The sequence below is a fragment of the Microtus oregoni genome, unplaced genomic scaffold, assembly GCF_018167655.1.
Source record: "Microtus oregoni isolate MIOR12 unplaced genomic scaffold, Mior012 000045F_ref0000178, whole genome shotgun sequence".
In the NCBI taxonomy this organism is placed as follows: Eukaryota; Metazoa; Chordata; class Mammalia; order Rodentia; family Cricetidae; genus Microtus; species Microtus oregoni.
Window position 1 is genome coordinate 18,371,894 of NW_024543219.1, and position 16,726 is coordinate 18,388,619.

Below are 16,726 nucleotides of genomic sequence, written 5' to 3' on the forward strand. Positions count from 1 at the left end.
TAAAGAAACTGCTTGGCCCTTATAGGTTAAAACATAGGTGGGTGGAATAAACAGAACAGAACGCTGGGAGGAAGAGGAAGTGAGCTCAGAGGCCATGCTCCCCTCTACCGGGCAGACGCTATGAAGCAAGCTGCCAGGTCAGACATGCTGAATCTTTTCCGGTAAGACTGACGCTACAGATTATTTAGATGGGTTGATTGGGATATGAGAATTAGCCTGTAAGGGCTAGAGTTAATGGGCCAAGCAGTGTTTAAAAGAATACAGTTCAGTTTGTGTGTTGTTATTTCTGGTGTAAAGCTAGCCATGCGGGAGCCAGGCAAGACGAAAAGCAGGCCTGCAGCTCCTTCAGCACTGGGCCTCCCTATGCAGCTGGAGTTCTCCAGATTAACTTCCATGTAGGACATAATGCACATTGACACAGAGGGTTTTAAAGATGCTAATACATAATAAATTCTAGGAGCAATTAAAACATTATTAACCTTACTGAGATATAAAAGAAAAATAGCAATTCGTTAAAACTTTGAATGATAAAAATGTTGTACCACAGAGTACTCCCCTTCACTGTCTGAACAAACATTCCACACTGGGTTTTAGTTCCTTGCATTGTTCTTTCTACAGGGGATTCACTTGAGTCTGAGTCTGATCTTGGAGCAAACTACGCCCCCTTGACACAGGAACACTATAACACTGGAAATGAGCTCCCATGGTGAGACTTTCTTTAAAAAAAAAAATCAGAATTCTCCAGAAGGTCACTACTAAAATATAGTAGAGATATTGAATGAATATTTGTTTTGTGCACAGAAGAAAATTCCCAGAAAGATGATTTCCACATCACCTTCAAGCTTCTAAATTTTCTAGAAACAAAAATTAGAATGTCTGTTGATACATAGCCCCTTAACATCACAGCAAGATACAAATAACTTTCTCTGGAGAATCAGCCCTCACCGCAAAACTTGGTTTAACTTAATCTAAAATCTTCCTGCAATTACAGATAATTAAAAAAAAATCACTTTGGGTCTCTGGACCAAGGGATTCCAACACAAAATATCATATTTCCAATTAATTTTCCAATCATCATAGCCCCCTCCCCTTAAAGAATAGTTCAGTACATCAGGGAAGGTTAAAGCCTCAGATTTTCTTGGGAGATCTAAAAAATTACATGAGAAGTCACCACAATGTAGGTTGTAGCTGATCACGTGCGACTATAGATCTATATTAAGTCATTCCCATTGACTGTCCATCTGAAATGGCTACATATTTTATTCATTTGCTTTATAGCCGGTCAGTTGTATCTTAGTAAATTCAATACCCTTCAAACGGAAGCATGCTTTATTCTCGCCAACATGTGCCTTTCTGCTCTCTCCTATTCCATTTGGTATACTTTCCAATCAATTCCTTTGTGAGCCTCATTTCATTCTGCACAATATATCCATTCTTAGGATTTATATCTTTCAGAATGATTTAAATCTATTTTGCTTGACACTGCCTTAAAGCTACTGAGTGCACCATTCATTCCTATTCACTGGGCCATGTGTCCTGGTGGATACTCTATCTTCTTGGTTGAAGAAAGATACACTTTCTTAGCTTGGTGTGATGTGAAATGAGCCTTGCTTTTTTTTTCTCTCTCTCTATGCTGACAATAGTCACAGGGTGAGTCAGTAGTAAGAGTGCAAAGTAGCCATGCGCATGAATGTCACTGTATGTCAGGTACTCAGTGCCTCAATGGGTATCAGCAGCCTACTAAGTATTAAGTCATTCTCCGAATCAATGCTTCTGAAGTTTAGGTGCCATTGCCAATAGATGAAACACGATATACAAGCAAGAGCCCTCTCTCGACATTGTTATTGTTGTGAAGAATAGTTTAAGGCTGCATGGCTCTATCCCAAAGCAAGGAGGCACTCTCAGAGATTTGTGCAAGGGGGAATTGACGTGATAACATAACACTGTTCTCATAAAACAAGTCATAACTTCCTGAAATAAAGAGAACTTGAAACAAACTCATGTTTGTCAGTACCCAAACCCAGAATGTGGCATTGGTACAAAACACCTTGTTGGGAAGGAAGAGTGGACTGAGGAAGGAAGTCCCCGAAAACCATAAAAGTAAAACAAGAAAGTGTGTTGTGAACATACAAAAATCATGACATTAGAATACAGATTGTAGGGTACAATAAATGTCAGCATGATGAAGCACACAAGATGCAAAGGTTGATAGCGTGGACTTGAAGCTATGTGATCACAAGGAGAAGGTAACCATGCTTGGTGCAGGTTAAGACTGTAAATCCTCAAGTTCCTTGAGTCAAAATGGGAATAGTATTTGAACTCAAATAGATCAGGAAAATCAAGGAAGAAGCCAGCTCCAGAGAAATTCCAGGTCAGTGTCGACCAAACTTGACACCAAGCAAGGCTAAGGAGGGGGCAAGATTCGAAGCCCACAAGCTAATAGCGCTATCTAGGGAACACTTTGCTGGGCTCTTCCACAGAAGCCACTCAGCATTTTCCAAGCAGTGGGAAAAGGCCTGCACACAGCGCTGGCTTCCATCTCAGCATATCAAATTGATGAGCCAAACCAAACCAAAAAAACTTAAAACTACATAAAATAAATTTTAACGAAAATATTTTCATACAGTATATTTTGATCATGTTTTCCTTCCCCCTGTTTCTCCCAGATCCTCCCCACCTTCCTACCCACTCAGTTTTATGTTCATCTTTTCACTCTTTTAAATAAATAATTTTTAAAATACAGCAAACTCTTACGAGGCAGAGCTTTTCCATCTAGAACGCGCTTTACTAGACTTTCTCCCTCCCCCTCTCTAAGATTTTCACCATATGCCCTTGTATAATAACTGCAGTTTCAACGATCCACCAGATTCCAGAGGGAGAGGGAGGGAGAGGGAGGGAGGGAAGGAGGAAGAAGGGAAGGATCTCCATCCATTCATACTAATCAATTGACAGCACATTTATTAATTATACCAAAACTGAACTTTGGTTCACTAATCCCTATCACTCAGAATGGAACACCCTTTGGAGCCTTCCTATGAGATGCCATCTGCCATTCTTGCCTCAAAATTAGGAGGTAAATTCAAGAAACCTATGTTCAAACTATCAGGCGAATTCAAGGGCGAATGAAAATATCCACTTAGGTAAAAATATTCTCTTTCCAAAGTCAGAACTGGGAGAATCATTCTGGGTAGCTGTTTACGTCAAACCACATCCCAGCAGGTCCCCCTGACTCTGGGCTCCATTAGGAGCAGCTTCTCAGAGTCTGTGGAGTGTCTCCAGCTAGCTGATGGCTGCAGGTCCTGGGCGGAAAGAGACAGCCACTTCTTCCAACACTAAGGTTTCAGAACTCCATCTTGGTTGTGCATCTGGGCCTGGCATCCCAGGTGATTATGGAAGAAGCCACGACAAGGAGAGTGGCAACTTAAATCTTTCCCGTGCCACCAAGTTTACAAAGAACCCCATTCAAGAAGGTTTCTGCAGCTTCATGCTTCAGTTACCACAACTTGCAAATCCTTCCAGCACCCAACCGTAAGGCCTATATCCCAGCTGGTCAAACCGCGGTATCAGACAAACAGTGGGATCTCTCATCTCCTCATCAGGACAAAAGAAACGAGAACTGCCAAATCCGATTCACAAAACATCTAATTTATAACAGTTAAAACCTGGCCTCTGACCAAGTCCAAAAGAAGTATGTCTTATTTCCCTCGCTCTTGAATACGTCTTGTCCAGAGATAAATAGCACTGAGCTCTGCCAGCTCTCCCCTCCGTTTGGTGTTTTGCTTAGTTGGACTAGTGACAAGCCAAGAGTTGATGTATCTGCTTGAATGTGTAATTTACCTCTCTGGTCAACTTAGCTTTTTTTTCCTTGACAATATTATGTCAAACAATCACATCACAACTGGCTCTGATCTCTTTGTTGTTAGCTAATAAATTAGAGAGTATTTATTATCTGCAATCCTTTTTTCCTCTTTTAATGGTGACACATTTGTGGTGAATTACAGGGCAGCTTTATAAACTAGGCTTGGGGCCAGTCTTAGGCCCTGCATCCATGTGAATGCTCCTTCTCCCGGTTGGCCTCCCAGACTGGTGGTAAATCAAGGCAGCTGCCAAGACACACTCGTTACTGTGCGTCATTGGGGAGAGCAGGAAGCGTTGGGGGTATAATTCTGTCTATCAAACTAATATGTTATATCAGTAGCTTTGTAATCTTCTGCCATAACTTATGGGAAGTGACACCTAAGAATTCACTTTGAAGGCAATGTGTTCCTTAGACTTTAAGCCAAAACAGACCTGATTCAAGCAACAGCTCTCTGTTTACACTAAGGGCTCTCTAGGCCTGGGGAAGCAGGTCCCTACCAATGTGGCAGCACTTTACACATCCAGCCACAGGCTCAGCTCTTGTTTAGAGCACTCATGGCAAGATTTATAAACTTTTCCAACAGGTTTCTTCTTGTCTTTTCTCGCTGTGACCCTAGCCTTTCACCTTCGGTAGCAAGAGGAATAAATGCGCCCCTTGAATGTTATCGCGACAAAGCAGACCTCTGTGATGGGCAGGAAGGAATGCCTGCCCCACTTCCCTTCAAACTCTGCCTTGACAAATGTGGGAAACAGCTGTTTGGGAGAGAAGAACTCTCCTGGCGATAAGACCAGCAGTGTGAGCACCATGCTCCTGTTCCTGAGTGACGAGACACTGAGACAATGATGGAAGGAAACCTTAGGCAGACAGCATAGTGCCAAAGTCAAGATGCTGGAGCCACCATGCCCCAAACTCTGTGTCTCTGGACTTATATTGGATTATCCCTGCCTTCTTCCCTCTTTCGCCCCCTGGCTGTTTTTCTCAGCAGGCCAATGAGAGAAGCGCTTTGGGGGAAGATTAAGTACTTCTCTGAGCTGCCATCTGATGGAAAAGAAATCTCCAAGAATGGTTCAAAGGAGCTAGTCCTCCTCCAGGCACAAGACTAAATATGCACAGGAAAGAAATGTGGAAAATGCCTGTCCTTGCCATCCCCAGCCCCGCGGTGATTGATGGCAGAGAGGGCTTGCTATGATCATTTTGCTCTGACAGGTCCCAGGCATAAATCCTAGGAGCTGCTGCTCTCACTTGACAGCCTTCCCAGGGAGGCTCCAGCTCGGAACAGGAAGCAGGCCTCGATTTTCACAGCAGTGCTCCTTCAGGTGCAAAGAAAAGACTGCATGGGAAAATAAATCCTTATCGGAGGGGAAAAAAAACAAATTCAAAGCAGTTTTGATACTTATTCATCAGAAAGAATGACCAACAGAGAAGGATGGGGTCTAAGCCCTACTTTTTCAAACTTAAATTTAAATCCTCCAAATACAAACTTTGAAGCTGACTCCGAGTGAAGAATGGGCGTCCCCCACCTGGCCCTTTCTACTCAGGGCAAGGCTCTCCAAAGTTATGTTAGTATTTTTTTCAAGGTCACTCTTGAAATGTACCTATATTGTGCCATAAAAGCCATTGCTTAGAAATAAAGTATAAAGTGCATAGATACTCTAATATCTGCAATCTGCCAGCAGTTACTGTGACCCTGCAGTGGCATGACTCAGAAAGCCATTCCGTCCACAGGGTCCTTGGCACCAGCTTCAATGACAAACCCTCAATTAACAACAGTGTGATTAAAGAGTGTCCAGGTGATGGTTGGTTTTTGGTTTTGGTTTTTTGTTTTGTTTTTTTCTTCCTTTTTTTTTCTTCCTGAACTGTTGGGACATTTAGGAATCGGTGTATCCTCGTATGGGAAGCTGAAGAAGGATGACCCAGCAGTGAGAGCCCTTGTTAACTCAGACACAACCGGATTGAAAGGGAAATGTATGGTTTGGCATAAATGGAAGAGGAGATTAAATGAACCAGGCCTCACTCTCTCGCACTATTTAGCTGATAGCATCTAAAAGGCTGGAGTGTGCCCTAGTATACATTATTAAATGGTCCAGCCCAGGCAACCATCTATAATTTTGCATGGCCTTTAGCACTTTTCTGAAACTGGATATTTTCCTCTAATTCTCCATCTCCCAGGAATGTAATGAACAGCTTTCTCTTGGGTGGTGCGATGAAGCATTTGTTCAGTTCGACCATCCTACCAGGTCAGGTCTGGAGAACACGGGCACCATTGGGTGCCCTGAATTAGTGTTGTACCACAGACGCTTACTGTCAGCCTCTCACTTCAAGTCATACCATTAACCAAATGAATAAGGACTTCGCCTGAGGCCACACTGTCATACCTTATTCTCTGGGGTCAATAATTTTACAGCTATACTCATGTTAGGGAGGATCCAGCTAAGCCTGGGAGTTCTGAAAATTGTTTCAACGGGTCAGCCAAGAAAACTCAGTGGGGGAAAGTCAGAAAAGAAAGAACAATTTGCTCATAAAATTAAGGAGTAATAGACGAGAGGTTTGTATGAAGTCATAAAGCAGCTTGAGGAAGTCTTGAGAAAAACAAACTCCCTAAGTCACTCTCTCCCTCACTGCACTGCCCCTCCAGATAGCAAACAGGATGTGCTTCCTTCTAACTGTCTATAAATTTGGGGTGAGAAAAACAAGTCAGATCTTGTGGGCAGAGTGCTAGGCTGCAAGGAACATGGTTAGATGTCTCGTCTTTGGGGGAAGATGCCAAACAGCATTTTCTCATCAAATGTTGGTGATAAGAAAGGAATTTAGTGTTTCATGTGACAGGGCTGCTGCGAGTGGGTGGTAGGACATGAAAAGTTATAGCCAATGTCCTATTAAACATTGCAGGCCCATCCACACATGCTCGCTCTGTTCTCAAGCCAAGGATAATACTATGCTGTACAGAACCGTCAGCTGGAGTAGAGATGTCCCTTGGCTGGGATAACGTTAGAAACAGAATTCTCAAAGCATTGGAAGTACGAGGGCCATCTGGATGGTGCATGGACAAGGGCTAAGCTGAGCCGATAACTGCTGAAGATTCATCTCTCTTGAAGTCAGTCTGACTTGCCCCTCTTGACCCAGGTCCTTCCTCTAGAGCTCAATCCACTTCCTGGCAATCTGAACATAAGAAATTGCATTACAAAAGTATAAAATCAGAACTCAATCTCTGCTAAAACCTGAAGAGACATCTTTTAGAGCATGAAGAGATATCCTGAGGACCCTGAGGAGGAAACTTGGTCTTGAAAAAGAGGTCTGGGGTGGAGCAAAGTGCCTCCTGGGTACACTGCAGAACTCAAGCTGGCAGGCAGTAGGAATATCAAGCTAGCTTGGCCTCCATTATTAATACTTTGCACTAGATAACTTCTTTGTTCTAAGGACTCTCCCAAAAGTCTTCGGAGAGGACAGATCCCTAGCTAAGACCCTGCACATGACAGTAAGCACACATCTGCTCTAGGAGAATACAATAAAAATTGTCTCCAGGAGCTGGGGAGATGGGTCAGTAGGTAAGGTGCCTGGCACTCAAGCATGAGGACCCAAGTTAAGGTCTACAACTTGCACATGAGAGCTGGGCATGGTGGCACCTCTGCAATTTTAACACATGGATGTAACATAGGAGGTCTCTGGAACCCATTGGCCCACCATCAGTTGAATCAGCGAGTGTCATTTTCAGTGAGAGGCCCTGTCTCAAAAAATATCAAGGAAGATACCAAATACACACCTCCTCCCTGCACACATGTACTTAGGCACACACACACACACACACACACACACACACACACACACATTTATAACACAGAGAATTCTTCAGAGATCATTAAGTAGGCATTGAGTGTGTCAAAAGTTTCCCCTAGCTGAGAACCACTGCCCTAAACTCTTGGGCAAGTTCATTCCAGTGAATATCTCTGGCTCCAACAAAGACAACTGGATCCCTAAGAACCTGTCTTCACATGTTCTTTTCCATGATCTTAGGAGACCAGATAACTCTGCGTGAAACAGCACGCTCACACTTGGACTTCTGAGTAAAGACAAATGTTGGTTCACTGTAAGGATAAAATGAGATCTGAAAAGTTCCGAACTTCAAAGCCTCTCCTAACCCTAGACTCAATGAGATAAGAAAGGAGATGGCATTCCTGGAGACTGGGAGCCATGGTTTTCCACCAAGGGCCTTCACAATAGGAGCTGGGAGGGGCTTCCGAGGAGAGCCATGACCACAGAAGAGGAAAACATGGGAAGAAATCCCAGCTTCTTTCTATTTTCTCACAACCATCTACTCACTGGTGCCCCCACTAGGTGAACTGGTGAGCTAGCTGTAACTGGTGTCTAGCTGAACTCCTCACTAGTGCCCCCACTGGGTGAACTGATGAGCTTTAACTGGTATCTAGCTGGCGGAGGATCCCAACAAACTGCTTCTGAGAGCAGCTTCTGAGATACACACAGAATCAAGCAGGAAAGCACCTGAGAATATGCCCCAAAGCAAGAGGACGAATGGCCAACGTGACTGTCATTTACTTTGAATGAGAAATGTCCACAGATACATGTGTTTCCCAGCTGATGATACTGTTACAGAAAATTGTGGGACCATCGAGACATTGGTTGAGGGACAAACCAGGCCTGGAGAGTTACAAGGCAGCTTGCTCCTTCCTGAATGTTCTGTTCCTGGGTCTGCCAAGATGCAGAGTCACACTTGCTTGCACTTACTACCAGGGACTCCGCTATGGCTTTTCTACCATGATGGACAGCCTCCTCTTCAACTGTGAGCCAAATGCGTTCTTCACGTAAATTGCTTCTATCAGGTGGCCTGTCACAAGAAAAGTAACATGTACAACCACCAAGTCCAACTTAAAGGGAAACTGAACACAGTTTGGATTTTCTGGGTAGAAATGGAAAGAAAGTAAAACAAGTTTCAGGAAAAAAAATAGTTTAATAAATAAAACTGTTTCCAAAATATCTTCAGAAAATCACTACTCTCCCATCCCCCAGTCCAAGGTGAACTTTAAAAGCCTAGATTTGGATTGTTATTGAATATTTGTGTGAGGTTGTGAGATTAACATCTAAGAAGAAAATGGTTTGGAAAAAAATGACAAGGTATAGCGGTTATCTATAGTTGTGTAATCAAAGAACACAAGACTTCAGGGCATAGAACAAAATGTGGCATATTGTTTCCTGGGACTTTTGGTTAGAAAGTGGTGGCCTCCACTCAGGTAAACAGTCCTCACGACTCATCTGAGATAATCCATGTATCTGTTGGTAGGTAACACATCACCCACAGGATACTTGGTCTGGGCTGCGATCCTAATCTCTCTCCACAGCAGCCCCATATTGCTAAGAGGGAAGACAGGGTCCAACATGTCATTGCTGTCTCCATCTCTGCTAGTCATCTGCTAACACTCTAATGAGGACACCCTGACACAAGGTCAAGTCCAAAGTTTCTAGTTCATAAGATGGCTAGAGAAATTCTCTCATAGTAGGAAGAATGTTATGGTCACATTTAAAAGAGACCATACATGAACTCAGAAATAATGTATACATGTTAAGGAGCCAGCTATGTTAGCAAATGGACTTCTTAGGGCATGTTTCCTACCTAGCAAATCCAGTTTTTATTCATTCCTAAACAATTAAGAGGAAACAGAATTACTTTCCAAAATAGCAAGGTTCTTTTTTTTTGGGGGGGGGGTGTTGTTGTTGTTGTTATAATGGCTCTGGGATCTGAAAAGCCCTTCTTAACTGCCATCAGCCAAGCCCACCCCAGAGGATTTCATGACTATGGGCCAACCAGTTTATCCGACATTAGTGGAATTGCTTTAATCCCAAATTCAAATCAGGGAAGCCCTAAGATTCCATTTTCCTCTCTTACAGATAGCGTAATCTGGCTTTTAGAACATCTTAGTGGGGAGATATCAAATTAGAAATCAGAAAATGTGTTTTGGAATTCTCACCCGGAAAGCTGTCATTTACATAAATCACTTGGGTCTATTCTCTCCAATTCAGTTTTCTTATCTGTAAACTTGAGGAGCTAAACTATTCCCATGCTGAACAGGTAACCTGGAGAACGCATGCCCTTGTCAGTGATTTTGACGTGTATTATCTTGTCTAAACTATACTGGCACCAGCTGCAAATGCAATGAGTCACTAGCTGCCTCCTAAGCCTCTATGTCCTATGCCACTCTCTTCCCTCTCCATACCCCAATTGAACACTCATTTCTCCAAAGTCATTTAGTTTCTGTGACCACAAGGATCAGGGGCACCTGTGTGACCAGAAAAGGGCAGCACATGGCACCAGCCCCTCCCTTCATGCCATCTTGCTCCAGTTCCGTCTACTCTTTCCAGCAGCAGGAAAGATGACAAGGTTCTTCTTGGGCAGTGGGGAGGCTCCAAGGCTGGAAGTGGATGGCGCTTGTTCCCACCCAGGCTTTTTGAGAGGCTGTAGGACCCAGCAGCCTCAGATCCCATCACAGCCCCACAACCAGCTATGTGTCAGAGTAACTCTCCAGCAGCCCTGGTTTTAAGCTCTGCTTCCTCCTTAGTAGATGTGCTCCAAAAATATCTCCCAGCGGCCCTGCCATTTCAAAGGGAATTCTCAGGAGGTTGAAATGCAGGCTTGAAAAAGGCCTGGCTGTTAACTGGGAGAGAAGAGATTAGGAATGCCAGAAAGGCCTTGGTACTACTGTGAGGTCTTGTCTCATACTGGCAGGAAATGGCCCCATGAGACATTGTACTCTTTGATGTGACACAAGGCTCCTTCTAAACTGGACTTTCAAGTTCTGTTTTCTCTTGGTGGTCACAAGGACTACTAGGGAACTATTTATCTTCTCAGTGAGCCTGAACTGGCTCTAGAGTTGCCTTATTTGGTGAATGAAGACATTAGTAGTAAAGCTACACTGTAACTGTAGAGTGGCCATCAACAGTTCTTCTCATATCTCTAACTAGGCTGCTGATAAGATTGCTGGTTTATGTATTGTTCTTATGTTGCCTTCATCCGCCTGACTAGAAGGTAAGTACCAGGGCAAGGATGTTACATACTTACTCCACTTGCTCTGTTCTCTCATGGCCCCACTGCCTCCCATATAGTCTGATGTCTTTTATATAATGCTTACCTATAGATATCTATAAAAGTAAAGGAGAAGAAAGCTCTGGCCTTGAGGTGGAGATGTGCTCCATTCCTGGCCCTTCTCCTTTATGATAAGTGACTCCAGCCAATCTGCCATGCATCTTCAGGCCTTAGGGCATATGGAATGGGAATAAAAAGAGCTATTCAAAGTCCCCTCATGGGGGAAAGGGACTTTGAAAAGGTCCTTGGTGATGGGGATGAGGTCCTCAGGGTGCTTAAAAAGCACTCACTTGATTCCTTCATAAAAGCAATCCCATTGGTGCCAGGAGAGTTGGTAAAACCTGTGAAGTGTGCAAACAGAAAAATCAAATGGGGAGGGGGGAACCCAATATCCTAAAGACAAAGTTGAAAATTCTCTATGGCTCACATAAAAAAGACCTGGTCCCCGGGGTGGCGCTATTAAAGAAAGGTAGGATCGTTAGGAGGTGAAGGAAGTGAGGAGGGAGCCCTTGGGCCACTGTTCTATGTCCTCAAGTGGACTGTGAAACACTTTGTAATTAGCTCTTAAGAGTCACTTGTTGCAGGGCGGTGATGGTGCACATCCTTAATCCCAGCACTCAGAAGACAGAGGCAGGCAAATCTCGGTATTTTTAAGATCAGCTTGGTCTACAAAGGGAATCCCATGATAGCCAGGACTGTTACACAGAGAAACTCTGTCTCAAGAAACAAAACAAAACAAAAAAAGAAGCCAGCCATTTGTTTCCAGTACCTTCTCTCCTCACCATAGGCCCAAAGTAGTAAGGTCAATCCACTATGGATTGGAATTTCTAAAACTATTAGCCAAAACAACCCTTTTTTCTTTAAAAGTGAATTGCCTCTGGATGCCATTTCATGATAGTAACAGAATGATAATACACCATAACAAGTTCCTCATGTGCCCAGGGGCTTCTCTACTTACTTATATCCAGGCTGTATCTTCCCAGTGCCACCTAAGATGGTAAGAGTATCAACGACACAGACCATTCAGGAGAACTGTGCCATGAAGCCTCAGGATCTTTAAGAAGTCTCTGGCTCTCCCCCTGGTGATCAGTGAATGTCCTAGATGAATATAGAAAGGGGTGCCACACCCCTTCTCCTGCCACAGCCCTCCTACCCTCAGGAAGCATGGCAGACAGATGTGAGCTACACAGGGCTACCATCAAACTCACGGAGATCATCCTGATTTCCCGATAACTGTGTACTACTAACAATGAAATGATCTACTCCAATCACTCCATATGAAGACGTCCCCTCAGAGAAGGTGAATGGCTGGCACGGGGTCACAGAACAATGCTGTGGCAGAAACGAATTTGTTCCTGGCCCAGCTTTCTTTTGATTGTCTCTTCTTTCTGATACTCCTGAAAGCATTTGAGCAGGGCGCATCCGAAATTCTAACACTGGCATCCCCACCTGTGCAGCTGCATGGAAATTGTTCAACGAGTCCAAGACATCTAGCAAATGGCCTTTGACTTCATCTTCTTTCCCTGCAGCTCGAGTGGATCCACTGGTGTGCCATGTGCTGGCTCTTCACTGCAGCTGAGACTGTTCCCTGAGACCTTCTTGTATGCTGGGAACATGCCCCAGCTGGCCAGCCATGCTATGGCTCCAATGTGGATCTGAGCTGCTCTGCCTTGGGACCATGTTCTACAAACCATATTGAAAAAAATAAATAAATACCATCTACATGGCTCTCTCCCAACCGCCTTAAAAACAGCAGCTGTACCATGCTGTCTCCTGTAATTTGACAGTCAGTAAGATGAGCCCCCGGAGAACAGAACATTCTTCAGGGGAGGGTTGTTGCTTTTGCAGACATTTCAGGAGGCGTAGAAGATGAAAGAGATTTTTCAAGCTGAAAAGTCATGTGGGGAAGGGGGTGGGAGGTGACAACGGAAGGAAGAATCTGATGTGTGCTTCATGTGGGTCACCAAGCACTGGGCTCTGTAAACTCCCAAGACTTCAGAAACATGATCCTCGTGATGCTGAGAGATGCATGGAATAACCAAAATTTTGCAGATGAGAAAGCAGGCTTAGAAACATTAAGAGACTTGCCCAGAGGCAGAGAGGGAATGTGTTGTCTATCTGGTGTTTGTTAATGGCAGTATTTGTGTGCTTTTATTTTACCTTGCTTTGCACAAAGGAAAGGATTGAGCTCAGAACCTCAAGCATTCATTCTACTCCTGAGCTCCAGCCCCAGACCTGAAACTGGTGTGTTTCCCTCTGTGGTGTCAGACTGTAATAAACCAGACTGGAGAGATGGCTCAGTGGTTAAGAGCACTGGTTCCTCTTCCAGAGGATAAGGGTTTGATTCCAGTGCTCACGAGGTGACACATATCTGAAGTCCCCTCTGGCTTCCACAAGCACCAGGCATGTAAGGCAAACATGCAGACAATATAGCCGTCTATATGGCTATAAACCAAGTAGCTTTAAGCAAACTGAAAAGCCTCCAATCAGAGTTCTGGAGGGCGGAAGTCTGAAACAAGGTGTTGTAATTATCTGAGATAGAACAGCAGGACCAAAAGCAAGTTAGCAATGGGGAAGGGTTTGTTTGGCTTCCGCTTTTACATCACTGTCACCATCAAGAAAGTCAGGACAGGAACTCAAGCAGGGCAGATACCTGGAGGCAGGAGCTGTTGCAGAGGCCACAATGGAATGCTGATCACTGGCTTGCTCCTTATGGCCCGCTCAGCCCGCTTTCTTAGAACTCAGGACCAGCAGCCCAAGGGTGGCCCTACACTTAATGGGCTGTGGTCTCCAACACCCATCACTGGTTAAGAAAATGGCTTACAGCCTTGTCTACAACTCAACCTTTTGGAGGCATTTTCTGACTTGAGGCTTCCTCCTCTCTGGTGACTCCAGCATGCATCCAAGTGACAGAGCTAGCCAGCACCTGAGGAGCAGGCAGGGTTTTGCTTCTACCACCACCTCCATAGCAACTCATTCCCATCTCCCTGCTTCCGTGGCCTACAGACCTCTCAAACTGTCTGTCTTCCGTGACCTCCTCCTCTTTTCTCACTTCCCGCTGGCTGTCTCTCCCTTACAAGGCACCTGTCATTCAATACAGAACCTACCTGCTTAATCCAGGCTAATGCCAACCTATGCGCCTTAGTGATATCTGATATTCCCAGGCTCCCGTGGAAGGATGGGGCCTTTCCTGTTAGAGGGCCGCCTCTCTACCTATCACAGCTGGGTTCTAAGACAGTGTTGTCTTACACCACACCTCCTCTTCACCTCCTCTTCTCATTATCATGCACTGTTATTTCCAGAATTTTCCTTATCTCAAGAGAGGCTTGAGCCAAGACAAACTTTCTAAGAAGGGCAGAGCCACACAGTTTAGAGAGACAGAGTCCCTGAGTTTCTGAATTATGAAGGAATTCCACAGCATGATTGAAAGTTAAGATCCTGTCCTTAACTTTGCTATCATGTCTAAATATTAAAGGAACATAGTCCTTCCTACTCGGTCCTCCCTTTGCAGGAGATGGCAGGTGTGAGCTTAACCTACAGCCTCCCTCTGATATGCTTAAGAGAAAAGGCCAATACATTTAACTAAAATCTGGATGTAATGTACTAGTATTTGTTACCAAGTCCCATGTAATTATATCAGTCAACCTTTTATTGCCAGACCCCAGAGTGCAGAGAACTCAATTATAATTTCTCTTCATAATAATCTCCTCAGTATCTGACTCCTTGAACTCAGCAATAAATTAATCATCTGCTTAGAATCACAAGTACATATCAACTCAATTAAGAACTGAAAAATAACTAGTTTGTTCATGCTAGGGATAGGAGGACACTGGATGCTGCCAGTGTGGGCTTGGCTGAGATGTTGCTGTGAACGGCACTGCCCAGTCTATCCCTCTAAGCCGTATGCCCAATGCTGTTTAGAGATAGTCTTCCTCCTTTCCAACCCTCTGTAGAGAGGTGGAAGACTAGAGTCCACTTATTCTCTCTGGACTGAAAAGCAGGAGACTAGACTCTACTTATTCTCACTGGCCTGGAGCTGGCGAAATAGGGAGGCTTGCTGAATGCGCACCTGTCTCTTAGCACTGGGATTCCCAGAACACACCACTATGTTTAAGACTTTCCCTGTGTGTTCTGGGTATTGAACTCGGGTCCTCAAGATTACATGGCAAGTACTGACTGAGCTTGTTTCCCAGCCCCTGACAAGTGTCCTTGTAAGATGACGGGAAGTCACAAAGCAGAGAGTGAGTGCCGTGTGAGGAGATGCCCATGGAGAAGATGGTCATGGTGTCTGAATTAGCATGGCAGGCAACCTCAAGAAACTAAGAAAGACTTATCTGGACTCTGGGAAGTTGCACAGCCCTGCTAACACCTTTTAAACTTCTAACCTCCAGAAATCTGAAAGAATACCTTCTCATTGTTTTAAATCACATATACTGTGGTACGTTATTGTAGTGGTCCTAGGAAACCAAAGGCATAAATTATTACAACAAGCCTACCATTGATCAAGCATAGTCATGCCAGACTCTATATGAAGCATTTTATGAAATTAATGCACTGAACCGTCCCAGCTGTAATGATAATCGTCTAATTTCGTCTGTATGGATAGGAACGCAAGTGTATCTTGGGCTAATGGCCTCCAAGTCACCAAGCCAGGGAGTGGCAAATGCAAAGGTTCTTGAACCTGCCTTTCTTAGGTCATGGTGCCACCCAGTAAGCCAGATGTGGCCAGGGCTCAGAGTGCCCGTGTCCTTCACCAGGCCACTCTCTACCCACATGACTGGAACCTAAGTGCTCATGGGAAGTTTGAGAACCCTCAGTCTGCCACATGCACATCAGCCAAATTGGTTTCAAAGTCACAGTCCCCATACATAACTTTTAGAAGATGTACTTTAAACCAAGATTTCTTCTGCTATGAAAAATATGCTAAAACCATCACTGTGTAAAATTCTTATTTATGGAAAAATTCAGATTGTGCATATAAGAAAAACAAAACTAACATCTACCAAAAGGCAACCTATAAAGACCTAGACACCCAAGGTGACCAAGGATACTAAGCATGAGGTTGGCCAGGAACTTGAAACTGGAAAAACCAGGCTAACTATTTGAACCTACAGGTCAGACCACATATTTCTTCTTGTCTGTTAAACTTGTTTTCAGCATTTGTCCCAGCAAAGCCCATGAATGGCTAGGTCACAAGTTTCCCCTCCCTCCCTCCCTCCCTCCCTCCCTCCCTCCCTCCCTCCCTCCCTCTCTTCTGCCTCTGTCCTTTCCTCCTTGTCTTCCTCCTCCTCATCTTCCTCCTTCTTCTGTCTCTCTCTCCCTCCCTCCCTCGCTCCCTTACCCTTCCTCCTTCTCCCTTCTCTCTCCCTCTCTCCTCCCTCCTCTGTCCCTTCCTCCTCCTCCTCCTCACCCCTCTCTCTCTCCCTCCTCCCTCTTACCCTTCCTTCTTCTCCCGTCTCCCTCCCTCCCCCTCTGTCCTTTCCTCCTCCTCCCTCCTTCTTTCTCTCTCTCTTTCTCCCTCCCTCCTTCCCTCCCTCTGACCCTTCCTCCTTCTACCCTATCTCTCCCTCCCTCTTACCCTTCCTCCTTCTTCTCCCTCCCTCCCTCCCTCCCTCCCTCCCTCCCTTCCTCCCTCCCTCCTGCCTGCCTCTGTCCCTTCCTTCTCCTCCTGCTCCCCCCCACCGCCTCTCTCCCCCTCTCTCTTATCCTTTGCTTCTCTTTATTTTTGTTTTAGATACAGAGCCTCACTGGATAGCCAGACTAGCCTGAAACTCACC

The 16,726-nt window shown here is 44.7% G+C and overlaps 1 protein-coding gene across 1 annotated transcript in view; it reads right to left on the reverse strand.

The window, feature by feature from the left end:
• The window catches only part of Lrmda (leucine rich melanocyte differentiation associated), a 1,010,022-nt gene that overhangs the window by 246,586 nt on the left and 746,710 nt on the right, over positions 1 to 16,726 (reverse strand). The gene's annotated exons all lie outside the window — the stretch shown is intronic.